The sequence below is a fragment of the Armigeres subalbatus genome, chromosome 2 (assembly GCF_024139115.2).
Source record: "Armigeres subalbatus isolate Guangzhou_Male chromosome 2, GZ_Asu_2, whole genome shotgun sequence".
Classification (NCBI taxonomy): Eukaryota; Metazoa; Arthropoda; class Insecta; order Diptera; family Culicidae; genus Armigeres; species Armigeres subalbatus.
The window spans coordinates 237295058-237315573 of record NC_085140.1 but is presented as its reverse complement, the minus strand read 5'-3'; the positions used below and the strand labels follow the sequence as shown (position 1 = coordinate 237315573).

Genomic DNA, 20516 nt, shown 5'->3' with positions numbered 1-20516 from the left:
GCTTGGAGAATCTTGCGCCATACTCGCCGCCAGTGGTGGAAATACTCGCTTCACGAGTAAGAAAAGAGTGTAATTGGGCCTACAAAAAATGCCACACTCGCGCGAACCTACTGCCTACATTTTCTGGTGCTTGCTTTGTTCGCGAGTACGGGCAGATCAAAGTAAAAAAGCACGGCAGTATTTTGTTCGGGAGTAAAAATCACGGTCGCGAGTATTTGTGGTTATTTCGAATACAATGGATAAATTTCACTTGTGATAAACACAATAACTATGAACAAATGTGTTCTTGCTCGAACATCCGTGATAAACATGTTCCGAAGTTGTTTTATGACATTTTGCAAATTAACCCGAATGACTCGCGAAGCGTCACGAACATTTTTCGGGGTTCGTTTTTTCTGTTTTCTCTGCGAGTAGTAGGTAGGCAAGAAAAAGGAAAAACAAATGTTCGCGAGTATTTTGCATTGCCTACTTCTCGTTTTGTGAGCAAGGTTCACAGATTTCCACTGCTCGCCGCTACTCCATAACATCAAAACAACAACTTAGACGAGATTCCCGAGGTTCTTGATGGAAAAAACATTTCGTTAAGCCCCGAAACAAGATAATTACGAATGTATGATGGTAAAATGATGAAATTATGTTGTACATTTCATAAATTCATCCGATTCTGAGGGTGAATATAAAGTTTTTCTATCTATCGTGCGAAAAATAAGAAACAAGCCCACCCGCTTCTCGTCTTTTCTTCCCGGGTAAAATAATGAAAAGCAAAGAAATGATTTTCAGAAAATGTAGCTATGTAAGTTTGTTTTTGTAAGTTGAACACATAAGTTATGTATGAGAAAAATAAATTCATTCCCGTCATTAGTATGTATATTTTCCGTAGCTCAGAGATTAAGCGCGCTTCTATAATGCAAAAATCTTTGGGCTGGGCTCAAATCTCGATCTGTTCGAGGAAAATTTCGGTATTTACTGGGTATATGGATATACATGGCAACCGTACGAAACACGAATGCACAAATGGCCACGTGAATAAGGGATCTCACAACACAAATGACTACTAAACTACAAAACGTCAATATCCCAGTGGTGGAATGCAATGAAAACATGGATAATTGAAATGTGGATTAAATATCTACAGCGAAAAGTGTCAAATTTCGTTTCGTGCCATACTATTACTCAAAATAATGCATTCTTACCATATATGAAAAATTAGAAAGGTCTCACAAAATTACTCGTCTTCCTTCCAACGTAGCTCCTACATTCCATTTTCTAAATCCGATATCCATTGGCCATTTCACAAAGTACCACCTCCGATAGTAAAAACTGAAGTCATATTCATCATGGCCAAAACACCACATACATAATAAGGAGATTCACAATAGCAATTTGATTGTTCTAACGCAATAGTATTATGAAATATGCATCCACATAATCACCACATAAACCACAAAAGAAAAATCTCGTCACAAAAATGAAAACACCACTTCTCACGATCATGGCCTCCTCCGAACTCTCGAAAACGGGAGTTAGAAAGAAGAATGAAGAAAGAAGAAAGAAGAAGAAAGAAGGTAGAAGGAAGAAGGAAAAAGGAAGAAGGAAGACGGAAGAAAGAAGAAAGAAGAAGGAAGAAGAAAGAAGGAAGACGGAAGAAAAAAGAAAAAAGAAAGAAGGAAGAAGAAACAAGGAAGAGAAAAGAAGAAAAAGGAAGGAAAAAAGAAGAATGAAAAAAGAAAGAAGAAGGAAGAAATAAAAAGGAAGGAAGAAGAAAGAAGAAGGGTGAAGGAAGAAGAAAGAAGGAAAAAAAAAGAAGGAAGAAGGAAGAAAGAAGAAGGAAGAAGGAAGAGAAAAGAAGAAAGAAGGAAGAAGGAAAAAAGAAGAAGGAAGAAGGAAAAAAGAAGAAGGGAGAAGGAAAAAGAAAGAAAAGAGAAGGAAAAAGGAAGAAGGGAGAAGGAATAGTGAAAAAATAAGAAGGAAGAAGGAAGAAGGGTGAAGAAAGAACTTCTCATTTTTCACTTTTTGCTTCTTTTTGCTAATTCGGCCTAATGACCGTTCGGCCTAATGCAGTGGCGTCGCGTAACCTCACTTTTTACCTGTGCACTGACCCAAAAAGTGAAAATTTTGATATTTTGACAGCCCAAATGGAAAAGAAAATTATCAGAGTCGTTTATACCAGTGATCCCCAAAGTGCGGCCCGCGGGCCGCCTGCGGCCCTCGAAGCCTTTTCCTGCGGCCCGCGAAGGGTTTCAGAATATACACTACAGGTGGCTCATTAAAAAACATCACATCCAGGAAAAGCTATCATCGTGTAGAGTTTTTTGTTGTACTCGGGGCATATGTCAAGTTCACATCATTATGATGTTTAAGAAACCGGGGGTCTGATGTTTTGGTTGTGTTTTCGTAGTATATATGCAGTCTCGTTTCTTCTGCTTGTCGTTTATGAAACTGTCAGTCTGGAACGCACCTATCTCTTTCTTTCTCATGATTCTCCTTATGGCTGTCAGTGCGGAATTTTCAATGTTGGCTACGGAATGAGCTGTGGTGGAGGTATACAAGAGTCAGTCCCGTGTAAGAAACACATACACAAGAATCGTTTTATCATCATAATTAAATAAATTTTTCACTTCATGCATGCTATGTCGGCAACATACTTTGATGGTATTTTTGGCTCTTTAACTGAGCTAAATATAGAACGTCAGGCAAAAATAATGTTGTCATACACTTCACCCTAATATGAATTCTTTCGCTCTTCAAAATAAGTTAAGTTGTGGCAAAATTCGATTGGAAATTACTTGATTTATAAGTTCAGAAAATGCGTTATGTTAACGTACTTCACACTAAGAAAAATGTTCAACGAAATCAAGATTTTGTCATGCTGCGATTAGTTGGGATGATGAAGAAAAGGTTTCCGGAAAATTAAATTACTCGGAAATAATGGAAACACGGTAAACAGTCCTGAATTCAGATTTACTCAATTTTATATTCAGCACTGCTGGTAAGTGATTTTAGTTCGACTGGGATAATTGTTCTTATTTTTTTAATTTGTTGGTTTGATATATTCAAACGCGTTTATATCTGCAGAGTCCGACTTTTGAGCCCGTTATTGAGTCTTTTTCATAATGAGCATTTCTCTTGAAAAAGACCAAATAAACGAGTCGACACGTCGGGCAATGCAGATATAATCCCGTTTGAAAATTTTAGATCGAAAAAGTCAGAAAATAAGAAAGTTCAACTGGCTTCAAAAACGTGCTTAAAGCATGCTGTTGCTGTTTGCTTCAAAATTCAATTCTAAATAATAAACAAATACCGTAACGGAGAACGGGGTTACGTTTTAATTTGACAAAATGGCTCCCCTATGCGTTTCATACGTGTTTTGCAATTCTATTTCAAGCATAATTTTTCATAACGACGTATGTAACAAAAGTAAACAAAACGGGGTTTTTAATACAACGTGACAATCACACGCGGCTTTATATAATACGCATCGATTTTACTGATTTCAGATCTTAAAAATTTTTAATTCAATCTTTTTGCGAATCGACGTATGTAAAAATTTCTATTTTTGAAGTCTCACTGTTACATACGTCGCTTTAACATATGGGAACTAAGAGCGACCTATGAAACAAAAAAAATCAAAACAAAACAAAACTGCAGTTGCGTCAATCGTGCACTATGGAAAACCGACCAATGTACACCGACGTACGTGTAGCATACCAATGTATGTATAATTTTATCGTTTTTCACAATGAATTTGAATGAACTGAGCTTTACTGCGAAGCACGCTTATTACGTGTCTTGTAATGATGCATGCCAGCGGAAAAAAGTATTGAAAAAAGATTTAGTTTTAAAACAGTTTTAGAAAAAGTTTTGCCAACTTTCTGCAGAGGATTTCTCGAATCCTCATATTTGTTACATACGTCGTTATGAAAAATTATGCTTGATTTGCTTATTTGTTTTGCTACTCCCCATTATGTTGTAGTGCGTTTTGCTCCTGTTGAGAAAGTGTTTGTTCGGTAAGAGCGAAATGTGACAGCTGAGCATGTGCTCCGGCACTTTTTCATTCGACAAGTGTCCAATTACCGAGGCACGAATTAAAAATTGTCGAATTAAATGGTGTCGAATGAGCGTTCTACGGTAATTGCAAATATACTGCGGCCCGCTTCAACAGCTCAAAATGACTGTGTGGCCCTTGATAGTAAGCAGGCTGAGGACCACTGGTTTATACTAATCAAAATCTAGTTATTCTAGGCATTTCCGCACACCAATTCCTTAAATTTTAACTCAGTGCACAGGTAGATTGAGGTTAGGGAAACGCCACTGGCCTAATGACCTTCGGCCAAATGGCCTGACACCATTAGTGAATGAGTTCGTGGGAAGTTATCAAGCCGGCTTCGTTGACGGCCGCTCGACAACGGACCAGATCTTTACTGTACGGCAAATCCTTCAAAAATGGCGTGAACGCACCATCTGTTTGTTGATTTCAAGGCGGCATACGACAGTATAGACCGCGTAGAGCTATGGAAAATTGTGGACGAGAACAGCTTCCCTGGGAAGCTTACCAAACTGATCAAAGCAACGACGGATGGTGTACAAAACTGTGTGAAGATTTCGGGCGAACACTCCGTTCGAATCGCGCCGGGGACTAAGATGAACTTTCCGGTTCATGGCTCATGGTGATGGAAGCCGGTTTTTTTTCGGCTTCGGTTCTCCCGGTTTTCCCGGTTCAGTGGCCACGATGGGCTATCAGTTTGAGTCGTTGTAACAATCATCGGATGTACTTCTTCTTCTTCGTTGGCATTACATCCTTCACTGGGACAAAGCCACCTCGCAGCTTAGTGTTCATTAAGCACTTCCACAGTTATTAACTGCGACGTTTCTAAGCCAGGTTACCATTTTTGCATTCGTATATCATGAGGCTAACACGATGATATGTTTATGCCCTGGGAAGTCGACACAATTTCCAATCCGAAAATTGTCTAGACCGGCACCGGGAATCGAACCCAGCCACCCTTAGCATGGTCTTGTTTTGTAGCCGCGCATCTTACCGCACGGCTAAGGAGGGCCCCCACCCGATAATGCATAACATAATTATAACAAGAGTAGTTATTTATTTCTTGTTATATTCTTGTTATACTCAACGTATCCCCGGGCCGTGGCCAATCTACGTTGTATGACATTAGGCAATACGTTTACACTGCTGGCTTAAATTTTCAACGTGACGATTAATATATAGAACTCATGAAATCAATGTGAACTCGACTCGTGGAAAACTTATTCCAGGTTATCCGAGGCTTGTGATAGACCCTTTATCACAACGGACCTTTCCATCTACTGACTGGTAGGCTCGAGCGTCCCGTCCACTGCTTCAGACCCATAAGAGGTCCGAAACAGTTCAGTTTCAGGGTAGTAAACTTGTGAGAGATTAGAAGATAGAGGAGGAGAGTGTGGAGCGGCTTGTTGACCGCTTCCGGCTCTAGCGACTGCTATGGAACCTATTTATTAGAGAATTGTTTGTACATATAGAAACGGTTGTGTTTATGTGCATGATAGATGTTCAGACAGTTCGGGATCGCTACGATAGAGTTTGTTATAGCTTAGAAACTTTTCAGATGATTTATACTTATGGTAGGGAAATGATTGAAATCCGTTTTCTGATGATTGTCGAAGAAGCTATGTAGATTGACATGATAGAGGTACGTGCAGTTTGGGATTAGTATGATCACGTTGATTTAAGTTTGGAAACATAAAATAGGAAAGGAGGGAGCAGGAGAGGGGTGGGGAAACAAATACCTAACCATTTGACGCAGAAAGATTAAAATTACACTTTTGGTCAAACTTGAGTTAAAATGTGTTCCAAGCGTGCCAACAAGGGTAGTTATTTATTTCAGAAAAATATTATTTTATTGGTGTATAAGGGGGCCAGGGGCCAAGTCACCGATGTGAATTTGGAATTCATATCGTCCATGATACACCAAGGACTCAAGGATAGTGCTTCACAACATCTTTACCCATGGGGGTTTTAAGTTTTACGGGATATATTCATAGTATATCGCTGTCTAAAGAGTTGGGGATAGTTTTATGATGAATATTTAAGCTGTGGAGAAATGTCAGTTATTATATATGATTATATGTTTTACCTTTAGTTGTAATAAAAATCAGTAGCGTTTGAATCATGTTCCCATTAAGCAACAGAAACTCGAAAATTACGTTAAAAAATAATTAGTTAATTATCAATCGCAAGTGTCAGTCTAAATATAATTATCTTGAAGATGAAGTAGGAAACTTTAGTGAAAACGTATCTTAACTATAATGTTGCATTAGATTTTGAAGATTATTTAGTGAAAGCCTCTAAAACTGCATTAAAAGGCCAAAGCGGGCCGAAGTTTAGAACCTTTCACCAAGCAATCATCAAAAATTCTCTACTCACAGTTTTAACCACTACATATTCTGAACTTGATTTCGAGAAAACGCCGAATACCATCATTGTGGGCTACGATAGTCCTCGACAGCATCGGAATTGCCTCCAAACAAGATTCGACAGTTCATGAGCTTCAATTTGATGATGGTCTTAGGAAGTCTTATGATTGATCTCCACGTCTATGTTTCTATTGTCAATATTTTCGTGTCCCCAGTCAATTTTTAGTCATATCGTCTTACAATGTTTAATTCTCCTATCATTTTGTCTGTCTTAGTTATTACATGTTTTCTACGTTATTCAGTTTAAATATATACTATTTGTAGATTATGTTGCGTTTACGTATAGCTGTCAGTAAATTGTCTCCATTTGTTTATCAATAAAGGTCAGCTTTGCTTAGACGAAAAACCTAGTTAAAGCGTTAAGCGAAGATGAAGAAAAAGTTCATAAGTTGTCTAATTGTCCTAAGGCCTTAAAAGCAAGCGTAACTATAATTGTGTGCGTCGTGGTCAGAGCTATAGACAAAACATGATTTAAGTAAAATTGGTAAAACTTGAGATAAAAAAATAACATACCCCCAATTTTTTTGACATAATGAAGAATATGAATTTCTCTTTCAAATGCCGTATAAATATATTTTTTTGGTCTGCCCTAACCGGAGATATAGACTTATGAAAAAATGTAATTTTGACAAACGATTATAACTTTTGATCGGAAAAATATATTGAGCATATTTACCCATCAAAAGTTGCATTTTTTGAGCTCTAAAAGTCACCTGAAGACGACTTTTTCGAGAAATCTAAAACAAAAAAAGTAGATCAAAAATACTGTTTTTTGAGGTACACCCTAATCCCATTAGGTAAAATTGCTGTAAATCAGCCAACTTAAGAGCTACAGAAAAGGTTTTTTTAGCAAAATTGATTGGAATTAGCTGCGTTACATTTTGTAGGGGATAACATGTCAATATTCCGAGAAATAAAATTGAATTATAATTAAAATGATTTAAAAATGGCCATGACCTAACTACACGAATCCATATCATTTAAATGCATTTTTTTGCTTAACTGACATATATTAAACCTAAAATTTACATTATTCCGCAATCTTAGGGGTCGTACACATATTACGTAAGCATTTTTACTGGAATTTTCAACCCCCTTCCCTCCACGCAATATTTTTTTCATACAAATGAATTTTTATTTATTTGTTGCGTAAGAAAACGACAAACCCCCCCCCCCCCTCCATAAGTGCTTACGTAATATGTGTACGGCCCCTTATCGATATCATTGAAAACAGTCTGAAAGTTGGCAATTAATGGTTCGTCCATATACTATACATGAGGTGACCAATAAATGTCTATGTCCTTTTTCATCCGTCTCAAGTTCATGTTAAGCGATTGAAATCTATTAGTATCTCAATTACAATCAAACTTTGTACAATCTCATTTAATTCCACCACTTAATTGTACCTTGACAGATACATATTTCGACCTCATCACCAACAGTCAATTCTCTATTACCGTCGATAAACTTGATCACACAAAATAAAAATAAGTACATATCTAGCAAGAATTAAGCACAGCTACGACTCATCATAATCAGGGAACGCTTCAGAAAAGTATTGCAGAAAAGAAGAGATCTACCACCATTATCACTGAGGGATGAGGTCTGCCTGACTGCACTACCATTCAAGGCTCCAAGACTCGACGTCCGTTGGATCACATCCGTAAGATCAGTGCGTCAATGCCAGATTATGACGCGGCATTAAACAAAAATATTCAACATGTGATACCATCACGACAGGATATGTCTTTCGTTGCCATATTAGTGCTAATGGCGTAAGCCCACCCACCGCGGCAAGGTAACATATCCAAGGGGAGGGTTATTTATTTCAGAAAAATATTGAAACAAAATGTATCATGAATCTGTCTGGTTAGTTGTTGAAATAACAAAAATTATATTAGAAATCCCTCTAGCCGTAACACAATCAAATTAGAGGTAGATACCTTCATATCAACATTATAATAAACTTTGATGTAATTATCCTGTAGAAAAAATCTAGTTTCAAGATAATTGCCTACATCACGTATAAAAATCTGGTACGGTCCAACGAAGCATTTCCACCCATAATGTAGGCAATTAACTTTGTATTTTTTGAAAAATAGAGAAAATAGATGAAGGGGCTATAGCCCCCTTAGCCATCTTGGCTAGTTACGCCAATGTTTAAAAGAGTCGTCTCCTTAGATCAGCTCTTCTGTTCTTTAAAGCTACATATATTAAAAAGGTGTTTAAAATATTTTAAACATTCATGTCATTCATTAGGGTCTATCTATTTTCCTCACTTTGATATTTTTTAAATGTTCGGCACTAGTTAAGTGATAAATTCTTTTGAAAAACAGACAATTTTAAAGTAATCACATTCATTACGCTTTTTCTGTAGCAAGATTAAATTAATGAAGTCTTGGAGTTCATTAAGAATCATCACATTTATTTCTATGCAAAAACTAACTCGTCTTAGTTCCACGTCAAGTGATGACATTATACTAAAAAATTCAACATTATTTTCTATTCATAATTCTAAGATACATTTTGTTGGAGAAGTATCTACCAAAAGATTTGAGCACTAGAATGAATTATTAACATGTCCATATAAAATGATTTGTTCAAGCAAAGGTGTTCAAGATGCGGGAACGACACGGGACAACTAAGCCCCACACGGTAGTGCAATAATGCACCGAATCCGGGACATCCTAAACTGTTCTATTCAACGCAGAGTTTTTCGACTCTCTTGCATTATATGCCGCTGAAAATAAGCTCCTAATCATTTGATGGCAAAAAATAAAAATAAAATAAAAAACAATCAAACAAAATTAAAATATTCAAGCTAAATTTTACTATTTTGGTCGAGCATGGGTCAGCCGTCTGACACCCGCGTTGAAAAATGTGTTCCATGCGTGCCCCCCACATAAAATAATAACGTGTGCTAATCACTAATGATACTAAAAGATTTAAATGGAATTAGGTATTGTTATGGGGCCCTCCTTAGCCGTTTGGTAAGACGCGCGGCTACAAAGCAAGACCATGAGGGTAGCAGGGTTCGATTCCCGGTGCCGATCTAGACAATGTTCGGATTGGAAATTGTCTCGACTTCCCTGGGCATAAAGTATCATCGTGTTAGCATCATGAAATAGGAATGCAAAAATGGTAACCTGGCTAAGAAGCCTCGCAGTTAATAACTGTGGAAATGCTTAATGAACACTAAGCTGCGAGGCGGCTGTGTCCCAGTGTGGGGATGTAATGCCAATAAGAAGAAGAAGAAGAAGAAGAAGGCATTAATCCCGCTTATCATTTTAGTACCGCCAGGGGGAACTTGGCCGGTACCCACTGCATTTTTCTTTCACTTTCCACCAACAATTACCATCCTTTGTGATATTTCAACGGAATCTTATTGGGAACTCTGAAAAGACAGACAATCAATGCAGTTAGATTGCCAGGTAATATGTGCACATTTAGCATGGTGATGGTGATGCATCACAATCAGTCTTGCAAAATGTCGTGACCATCACCAGATGATCAGATATGAAAACAAAAACCACCACGCTTTTAAACGATGTTCTTTACTGACAATCACTGCAAGCGCATCGTGACATGTAGAAGCTGACACGTGAGCAGGGATGCCAGAGAATATTTTCAAATGTCTTCACAGTCGTTTAAATATGTCTTCAAATGTCTTCAATATAAAAATTATGATTATTAGCGAGAAATTTCATAATCCAATAGGTTTGTAAATTCTATCATGTGCTTGTTTTATAGATGTGGAATAATGTTTATTTTTTTAAACATTCAAATTGATAGAATTCAAGAGAATATTCTATAAAATTTTCACAAGTTAGTGTATAATGAGTTTCCCCTGGATTTTATACTGAGTCTGGTTAAAATTTCATCCGATTTTTTAACTGAATTTCCATGTGGAATTCTTCCAAATTTATTTTTGAAGAATACCCTGTAAGGTTTCAGAGTTTACCGTGAAATACTTGAAAAACATCCAGATGAAATTTCCCGAAGAATTCCTGTTGGAACACCCAGAGGATTTACTGAAGAAACTTCCGGAGGAATTGCTGGAGGATTTTCAGAAGGAATTCTTGGAGAAACTTAAGAGGGAATTCCTATAGGAACTTCGGGATGAATTCCGGATGGATTTTCTTCTTCTGAACGATATTCCTGAGGAATTACTGAAGGAATTTCCGGTGGAATTCCTGAAGAAATTTCTAGAGAAACTTCCGGAGGAATTCTTGGAAGTAGTTCTGGATGAATTCTTGGAGGAGCTTCTTGAGATATAGCTGCAGAAACTTCCGAAAGAAACCCTGGAGGAAATACCAGAGAAATTCCGTAGTATACTTCTGGAGGCATTCATGGAGAATCTTCCAGACGAATTCCTGGAGAAACTTCCAAAGGAATTTCTGGGGAAACTTCCGGAGGGATCACTGGAGCAGCTTAAGCGGGAATTTTTGAAAATTCTGGGGGAACTTTCGGAAGAATTTCTGGAAGAACTTCCGGAGGAATTCCTGAAAGAACTGCTGGATTAATTCGTGGAGTAACTACCGGAGTAGTTAAGGGGAATCTTCCGAAGGAATTCTTGGATGTTCTTTCGCTGGAATTCTCGGACGACCTTACGGAGGAGCTCCTAGAAGAAATTCCAAAGGTATTCCTGGAGGATTTTTCGGAGAAATTCCTGAAACTTCCGGACAAATTCGTTTAGAAAATTTGGGAGGAATTTCAGAAACAACACTAGAACGATTTTTTAGAGAAATTCATAAAGGAATTCTCAGATAAAATACTGGAAGAATGTCCAAGAATATTTCTTGAAGAATTATCAAAGTAATTCAAGGAAGGACTAAGCGAAGGTGTGTAATAAATTTCCTCCTGATTTCTTTTAAGAACATTTTCCTGTAGTAATTTACCATGGAAGATCTGAGAAATATCTATTTAACACCAAAACAATTTCAATTTCTTGTCGACATTCGTAAGAATTTTCTATGAGAATTAATTGAGGCAAATTTCTTGTGGAAATCAAAAGGGATTTACTCAGCTCAGTAAAATTAAGAAGAATTTCCCGTTTAATATTTGGAGTATTTCCTTTATTTCTTATTAACGGAAATTATTATAAATTTCCACGATAATTTTAACTGAATTTTCAATTTCAATTCTCTTAAATTTAGAAAAGAAATTCCTCATCGGAAATTCTCCTTATAAAATTCACGGAAAATTCTTTTAAATTTTCACTGAGAACCCAACTAACAATTTTGGTGCTAAAAGCTTCAACTTCTAGCCTTTGGCTGAATAATATTTGAATAATAGCAGCCAATGCTGAATAAAAGAAAAGCCTTCGCAAATAATCCCTTAAACTTCAACTCGACTATTACCCAAATATCTATCAGCTAGTCAGTTTGTGCCGAATATATTTCATCTTTTATCGTTTATGCAGCTTTCATATAGTCATAAAACAGCTCTGTCTAAATTAGCAACAAAGCTTATCGGTTAAGAGCTCATGTATGTAATTGAGTTGCTTGTTAGCAACTTCCCATATTACGGTGACTAGCATTCACAATAAAAACGTTTTCGCTGTTCTTATAGCACTAACAATATAGCGTTATGGCGCTATAAATGAACTAACGAAGCATTTAGGCAACTTCTGTATCTTTGAAGATTACACAACGTTAAAGTAAACCTTATACTGCTTCTTTTAATAGCTTATCAGTATGGAACATCAAAACCGCAATGTTTACATTTGATTTTTGTTGCCGGAGCTGTGTATGAGCTATTGATTTCTGTAAAGCAGCTACAAAGGTATTCACCTGCTCTTATAGCAACTGACAAAGCGCTGTCATTAATGCTAGCAGATAGTGTAAGAAAACAAGCCATTTGAAAGCGACATTGCTGTTGGCGGCTACTGTTAAACGATTAGCAGCAGAGTAGCATCTATACAGATCGAGAAAATGTTACCTAAAAACAATTTCAGTGATTGATGATGCATAAAAGTTAGCCCACAGAACATGCTGACAGATGTTTGAATAATGGTTGAAATAATGCTGAAAGCATAATTTTTAAGCTTATGTGCTGAAAGCTATACAGCGTTTATACGTTTATACAGCATGAATCTGAAAATTGCGTTAGTAAAACAACTTATAGGGTATGCGAAGAAGCACATCCATAATTTTCTTTGTTATTTACATATGTCAAAGTGACGGTGATGACAGAGCAGCGGCCATTGAATCAGGAGATCGGGAGTTTGAATCTAGGTAGCAACAAAATTGGTATTTGAGTTTTTACAAAAAAAAACATTAAATAAAAAAATTCACTCTCCTCTCAAATAATATTTAATCAAAATGATTATAAGTAAGTAATGAAATTGTATTTTCTATTCGCTGGCTCATTGATTGTCTTCAAGTGTCTTCAAATAAGTAGATAAGTCTTCAAATATTTTGAAAAGTCTTCAAAATGTCTTCACGAAATAAATGTCTTCACAGAGATTCAAATGTCTTCAAATTGAAGACATGTTTTCAAATCTGGCATCTCTGCACGTGAGTACCTTTGGTAAGCGTGACACCCAGATTGACAACCACAAGCTGAGAGCCATAAAGAGCATCAGGTCGGTCAGCTGTCAAAAGTGCAGGTGAGCACCGTTATTGATTGATTTTGTGTCGTTTGATTGGACTGACGTCGTTTTTAATTCTCGGGAACTTTTTCAAATCGGCGTATGTAAAATTTTGATCAAGCTGAGAAAATGAGCTTGGAAGTTTTCAGAATTTATTTTTATTCCTATTTAGAAACTAAACAATTTTATTGCAATTGAATACACCTCAATGATACATTATGAAAAGGTTCATCGTCACTGACCTTGAAATCTGCACTGCGTGTGAACATTTCAGTTATTTTGATAAAAATATATGTTACAACGTTCTGCAGCAGATAAATCACATACGTCGTTTTGATACGTCAGTATGACCGAGGTCATGCTACTTTCGTCGAAATGTTACGCTGCTCCGTACGCTGCATTGTTGATACGTCGAAATGTTGCGTCAAGTTGAAACGTTTCACGCACATGCGACAAAAAAATGCAACACTTACAACACGACGTAACAACATTTGCTGCAGAAAAACAACGTAAAATGTTTTTCTTAACGAAAATCAGAATATTTAAGCGACATGCTTAATTTTGAAATCAGTGATGAAAAAGTACAAGCAGATGCACGTTTTAAACTATTTAGTTGTTCGAAAAACTTTTAAAGTACATTTTCTGCTAAGCGGTGTATGTGCAATATTTTCAACAATGATGTTACACCGTTTTGCAAAATATTGATTTACATTTTTAAAAACACATTTTCATGTAGCTTTGAAGATATACACATTTTTAGATGAATTTGATGCCATATGCTGTTGAAAACGGGTTTGTTTACAATTTGCGACATACGTCGTTTTGAAAAAGTACCCGAGAATTGATAAATTGGATAAATCAATAGTTAAATTAAGGGTTCATTCACAAATTACATAACGCTAAAATGGACCTGGGGGCTGAAAGCCCCCACCCACCCTCTCGTAACGTATTTTGTATGGGAGGGTTCTGAAATTTGTATGGGCCGTATTTGTGAATGGCTCTAACTAAGTTTTTACCAATTTGATCCAGACTATCTTTTGAAAAAGGCCAAATTTTTTTTATTGATTTTTTCAAATGGATACAATCAACAAACGACGCATCCTACAAAAAATGTTATATGGGTGACTATCGCAAAATCAGTCAAAGTTTCTAATAAAGATATCGGAAAAAATTCAAATTGCGCCCTCCACTGAAAACAATCAGTTTCAACAGTTTCAAAATTAAAACACGATTTGCGAAAAAACGCTTTTTTTGATTTGTATGAAATTGTGTCTCAAGATAGGTGATTATGTTCCCTACCAACCGTCCATACATCGCAAGCTGGGCACTTTGAAGGAAAAAAAGTTTTTCTAACAAACACTTTTTCTTGTCGAAATTATTTTCAGTGTATTTTTATCCGTTGCGATTAGTTACGACCTAAATATTGTACTCTGCTTGACTGTACAGGAATATTTAAATATATGTATGTATATGTTAAATCCACTGGCGCTCCTTGACGCTGAGGAAAAAAATCAATTCCGACAAGAAAAATTTTTGTTAGAAAATTTTTTCCCTTAAAAGTATCAAGCTTGCGATGTATGGACGGTTGGTAGGAACATAATCACCTATCTTGAGACACAATTTCATTCAAATCAAAAATGCGTTTTTCGCAAATCGAGTTTTAATTTTTGAAACTGTTGAAACTGATTTTTTTTCAGTGTAGGGCTCAATTTGAATTGTTTCCAATATCTTTATTAGAAACTTTGACTGATTTTGCGATAGTCACCCATACAACATTTTTTTGTAGGATGCGTCGTTTTTTAATTGTATCCATTTGAAAAAATCAATAAAAAAATTTGGCCTTTTTCAAAAGATAGTCTGGATCAAATTTGGAAAAACTATGTATGTACTTTTCTTTTAATAGCACCTCTTAAAATATTGCACAAAAAGTCAATATAAACAATAAGAACACTTAAATGTTCCCAAAAATTCTATTTTGGTTTCATGCATTTTATCACACCAAAAATCCATTAATTCCGCTAAGTGGATTATTCCATTGCTGTCGAGCGTTGATTTCGAACCAAACACCGCATAGGTCAAGTGATCATCACGATAGTCAAGATGACATGGATATGACAACCACAACATCAGGAAAGTTTTCCTATCATTCATGCTGGTGATCACAGGCAGAAGAAGTGAAGACATGGTGAGTGACCAAGCGCTAGTTGCTAAAATGTCACTTTCATGGTGATCGTTACACCAAGCATGTGAGATCCACATTGAGCATCACAATTGAGTACTTGACACATGACCTGGATTTTGTTATTGTCACGCTTTGCGTGACTTGTACGGTGACACTTTGCAGCACTGATCACAATCGTGTATATACAGGAGTATATGAACTATAAGATGCAATTGACCGGAAGATTAGATAAGCATTTCCTCCCTAAATGAGAAATTCGACATTAATACTTGATAGACTACAGCTCTTCGATGAACCTACGCCGAATGGAGTATTCTTCTCCACTGAACTCGATCCTGGGCCAATCGCTTCCAGTCGCCCTGAACATTGAGCGCCCTCAGGTCCTCTTCAACTGCAAAAAGCCATCGTGTACGCGGCCTTCCACGAAGCCTGCGGCCTCTTCCGGGTTCTCTACTAAATATTATCTTCGCTTGATGTTCTTCCGGCATACGAACAACGTGACCAGCCCTCCGTAGTCTGCCGTGTTGTATAAGCTTAATAATATCCAGCCCTTTATACACCTGGTACAATTCGTGATTCATGCGACGCCGCCAGATACCGTTCTCTTGTTTACCGCCGAGTATTGTCCGCAGCACCTTACGCTCAAACACTCCGAAAGCTCTCCGATCAGCCTCCTTTAACGTCCATGTTTCATGGCCGTATAAAGCCACCGGAAGAATCAGAGTAGTATACAGCGCGAGTTTTGTTTTCGTTTGCAGACTACGGGACTTGGTACGGAAGCTGGTTACGAAGTCCGTAAATAGCCCTATTTGCAGCTGCAATACGCCTTTTCACCTCGCGGGTAACATCATTATCGCACGTCACTAATGTTCCAAGATACACAAATTCTTCTACCACTTCAAATTTTTCACCATCCAGCACCATTTCGCTACCACCACCCCTAATGAACCCACGTTGATTGCCAGCGACCATGTACTTCGTTTCGCTGGTATTGATCGTAAGTCCAATCCTCGATGTCTCCCTCTTAAAAGGCACAAAAGCCTCTTCCACGGCACGGCGATCAATTCCGATAATATCGATATCGTCCGCAAAACCCAGGAGCATATGCGATCTTGTGATAATGGTACCACTTCTTTGCACGCTAGCTCTCCTAATCGCTCCCTCGAGCGCTATATTGAACAGTAGATTCGAGAGTGCATCACCCTGCTTTAATCCTTCTAAGGTAACAAATGACGTCGATATTTCATCCGCAACCCTTACACTTGATTTCGATCCGTCCAACGTTATACGAATCAGCCGTATCAGTTTCGCCGGAAAACCATGTTCAAGCATAATTTACCATAATTCATTCTGTTTCACTGAATTGACGCCGCCTTGAAATCAATAAACAGATGATGTGTCTGCAAGTTGTACTCCCGGAATTTATCAAGGATTTGTCTCAGGGTAAACATTTGATCCGTTGTTGATCGGCTCTCACGAAAACCTGCTTGGTATTCGCCGACGAAGGACTCTTCAAGCGGTCTCAATCTGTTGAACAGAATAATTATTCTTGAGTCATACGAGACGCAAAATAAGCACAAATGACTTCCGGCTCCGAATCTCCAGGAAATCCAGGAGGAGATCGGCCGGCTAAAAAACAACAAAACCGCAGGAGTTGACCAAATACCAGGAGAGCTGTTTATATACGGTGGTGAGGCATTGGCTAGAGCGCTGCACTTTGGGGTTGGAAGGATGAAGTTCTGCCGCAGGAGTGGATGGAAGGTGTCGTGTAGCAACTACCTCGCAATCACATTGCTGAACGACGCCAACAAGGTACCCTCCCATATTTTGTTGACCCCGACTAACACCATTCGCAAGAGAGTTCGTGAGGCAGTACCAGGCGGGATTTATTGGTGAACGCTCTACCCCATACCAGGTGTTCGTCGTACGTCAGGTATTGCAGAAATGCCGCGAATACAACGTGTCATCTATTTATCGACTACAAAGCCGCATATGATACAACCGATCGGGATCTGCTATGGCAGCTAATGCACGAAAACAGATTTCCGGATAAACTGATACGGTTGATCAAGGCGACGATGGATCGGGTGGCGTGCGTAGTTCGAGTTCCAGGGGTGCTCTCAAGTCCCTTTGAAACGCGCAGAGGATTACGACAAAGTGATGGTCTTTCGTGTCTGCTATTCAACATCGCTTTGGAGGGAGTAATACGAAGGGCAGGGATCAGGGTTTGAATCCAAAGGAGAATGAGCAAATCTCTCACTTATCATGTCTGTATACACTCTCGATAGGTAGCATACCGTGAGAGACGTTTTTCGGTAGCTGTTACGATAATGAACTGATTCGGGGGGCTACAACCCATTATAATTTTTCTTCAATAAGCTCCAATTGCGGGGGCACCGGTTCTGATGATGCATTTCAATTTGTTTTACACAGCTGGTCGAAAAAATATGGTCCCCAGCATGACATGAGCGAGAACAAAGCGTTTTATCAAACCCCATCGGTGGGGGCCGCCTATTCGAATCAGTTTTTTTTCCAATTTGTATTATACAAGTGCGATAGTGTCGTTTTCATGGCTTGTTACCATCTATGGTGGGGTGCAGATGGCGGACGGTTCGTGGAGGATGCGAACAAACCACGAGTTGCAACATCCGGTGGGCCGGACACGTAGCCAGAATGTCGGACAAAAATCCGGTAAAAAAAAGGTTCTCAACAATGATCCCACGGGAACAAGAAGGCGAGGTGCAGAGCAGGCAAGGTGGATCGATCAAGTAGAGGACGATTTGCGGACTCTTCGCAGACTGCGTGGCTGTCGACGTACAGCCATGGACCGTCCTGAATGAAGACGATAGTTATGTACTGCAGAAACCACCCCGACCTTAGGCTAAATAAATAAATAATAAACGAAAGACCCATCACCTTGCCATAGTATTCTGCGCCATCACCATCACCTTGCCATAGTGTTCAGCAATGGGATCGCGCGATAGCGCAATCCAGTGTATCACTCTTTTCAATACACGACACCTTGCATCCATTCCAGCAGTAAAACCTCATCCTCTCAAACCTTTGCATTGAAAAAAAAAACAGTATTCTGTTCCGGATGTAAAAGTATGAACCAGAAAGTCTTCCCTACACAAATAAAACAGTTGGAATTATTTAATCACAAATTAATTCGCCAATGAATCGACCAATAACAAGATTTTCAATTCGTTCAAATCGTCTTGGGCTTCCAGGTGTTTATGAATAGAATATCTGAACAATTTCATAAAAAAAGAAATTGGTGAACATTTCGAACTTTCATACAACGTTGAAGGTAATCTACAAGATTGAACTTGTATACTGGATACACAGAGAGCTTTCAATGTTTGCGGATGTAATCGTAATTTAATGTATATAAAGATTGACAGGCATAGTAAAACTATATGACCAAACGAGTCGGGTGAATTTTAAACCACCTTCTTCGATAGGAAGTCAAATTCGCAGGTGAGTTGAGTACTAATATTCCGTTGCCCAATAAATGAGTATGATATTATCTCTAAAACCACCCGCATAAATTCCATTGTTTATCTTTTTTTTATTTGCCGTAAGCAAAACAGTTATATCAAAAATACAAAAATGTAATATAAATTGCCTTACACAAAAACCTCTTTCAAATTACAAACCTCAAGAAGCAAGATAATAAAAAGTTACTGGTTACCAGCCCTGGTATCACAAAATTTGTTTAAAAATGACCTAATAGTTTGTCTTTGTTGCAGCTTATGTAATTCCGCATAGAAAAATCAAGCCAAACTCTCAATTGCGTATCTAAATAAAAGTATATTGCCTAAAATAAACATTTCGCAAATATTCTACGATTGGAGCACCGAAACGAATAAAAACCAGATAAAAACAATGGCGGACATCTTACCTGCTGCTGCTGCCTTGAATAACACAATAATTACTGGGTTTGTCAGGGGGAAATCCTTTCCGATATTGCTTCTATGCAGTTCGAAAGTAACCACCGACGCTTCAACTAACCAATTTGGCCTTCACCGAGCAAAATTCACAAATTTCCGCTGGTCACTGTTTCACAACACATCCGCTCAGCGAACGAGAAAAAAGAACTTGGCACTACTCTGTGGAGCACTACTCTGGCCTTCCCACTTCCAGCACGCAATCGACTCCCAACGAGAGAAATTAAATCGAACAAAAATCCACTTGCAATTTGGAAACTTAACCACGGAAATTTTAGACAACTACGTCTTTCCCGAAATAAACTAATCGCACAATGGGTATGTTCAGCTATATCCCAGAAATGGATTCACAAAAGACAGCACTTCCTCACCAGAAAGGACGACGATTGAATGTTGCGATAAAACTCGATACTTTATTTTGACAACAAAGAGATTTTCTTCCACACACGAACACTCACTGACAGCTGACACGGGCAACGATTTGCTCAAGAGCATTCGATGCAAGAGGTTACCGAAACACAACAGGAGTCACATAAGCGTTACAAGCGTTATGTGTTATGTGTTATAATGCTATTATAATATCAAGACAAAATTTTCAAAACGACTTATCTGCTTTTGTAAACAAAGATTCAAACGACGTTTTGACGAATCTGATAGCTCACCCACGCAAACCAACACCATAAACAGGTAGCGAAAACCTTCACCTACCCATTGGTGGTGTTGGTTTGCGTGGGAGAGCTATCAGATTCGTCAAATCGTCGTTTGAATCTTTGTTTACAAAAGCAGATAAGTCGTTTTGAAAATTTTGTCTTGATATAATATATCAATACCAAAATTTCAAAACGACTTATCTGCTTTTGTAAACAAAGATTCAAACGTCGATTTGACAAAACTGATAGCACTCATACGCACACCTCGACGCACACCAACACCATTAGCACGTAGGTGAAGACTTCTGCTAACTATTGGTGGTGTTGGTTTGCGTGGGAGTGCAATGCGATTCGTCGAATCGACGTTTGAATCTTTGTTCACAAAAGCAGATAAGTTGCTTTGAAAATTTGGTATTGATATATACCCAGTCTCTACACGAAAGAAATAAACTGTCCAATAGTGAGTTCAATTCACCTTATACTTACCTTAATTGCCTTACCTTAAAAGCCTTAATTGAGTATACCCCAATTGGGGTCGAAGTACCCGGATAAAAATGTACTATTGGTTCAATTAATTGAATTACCATACGGTACGGTATACAATAGGATACATTGTTTCTTGATGGTTGCACAGATTGTATTAACACTAAGGATACAATACATCAACATAT

General features: G+C 38.0%; 1 pseudogene; it reads right to left on the bottom strand.

Annotated features, from left to right (window-relative positions):
• Positions 1-19655, bottom strand: part of LOC134211953 (ubiquitin-conjugating enzyme E2 R2-like) — an 82131-nt pseudogene extending 62476 nt beyond the window's left edge.
• Between the last annotated feature and the right edge of the window lie 861 nt (positions 19656-20516).